Source organism: Arvicanthis niloticus, chromosome 12, assembly GCF_011762505.2.
Source record: "Arvicanthis niloticus isolate mArvNil1 chromosome 12, mArvNil1.pat.X, whole genome shotgun sequence".
Classification (NCBI taxonomy): Eukaryota; Metazoa; Chordata; class Mammalia; order Rodentia; family Muridae; genus Arvicanthis; species Arvicanthis niloticus.
In genome coordinates this window covers 12,155,236-12,156,099 of record NC_047669.1, presented here as the reverse complement: position 1 = coordinate 12,156,099, position 864 = coordinate 12,155,236, and positions in this window count along the sequence as shown.

Genomic DNA, 864 nt, shown 5'->3' with positions numbered 1-864 from the left:
TGCTGAAGGATTAACTTTATTTAAATTATTTACTTTGGATTGTCTTGATTATATTAAATTAAGTTGGAAGACTTACCCCCTGAGCTGAATTTAAAACAACTTGTCTTTTTCGTGGGTACTTGAATTGAAATTAGATGATCTCTTGAGTGAAGTCTCAGAGCTAGATTGAAACTGTTATGCATGTGGACATGGATGAATTTGGTACGCCCACAGTGGGAGATCCTGGCTGTAGTATATGGGGAAAATCGGAGCTCAGGAGCAGAAGCCATTCCTTTGTTCTGTTTCCTTATTGTGGTTGGATGTGACTAGCTGCTTCAAAGACTGGCTGACTTGACTTCCCCCACCTCCCCATGTTGGGCTATACCCTTAAACTGTGACCCAGAATAAAACCTTTCTCCTTTAAGTTGTATTGGTCAGGGCATTTTATCCCAATTACAGAAAAAGTAACTAGGACAGTATCTCATAGGTCATAGTTACCCCTCCACCTTGTCTATATCCTCTCCTTTCTCTGATGCATACACTTTGACACTCAACACTATCTTTTTCTTCTCTGGATCCTTATGAAAGACAGTACTGTCTTGATATTTGTTGAGTTAATGTGTGTGTGTTGGGGTATGTGTGAATGCATGCATTGAGCAGAAGTAACTGACAGGAGATAGGAGACTCACTGAAAATAGCCATAACTGAGATAACCAGCTAAGACCTTGGGCTTTATCTTTCTTCACCAGGGTACTTACATTTATTCCTGTGGAAAATTAAATAAGAGCAGAAACAATGCAGAGTATCAATGAGGTTAAATAATAGCACGAGCCCCAAAGCATTCACTTCAAAGAGCTGCTTAATAAATTTCCCATCATTGCTAAG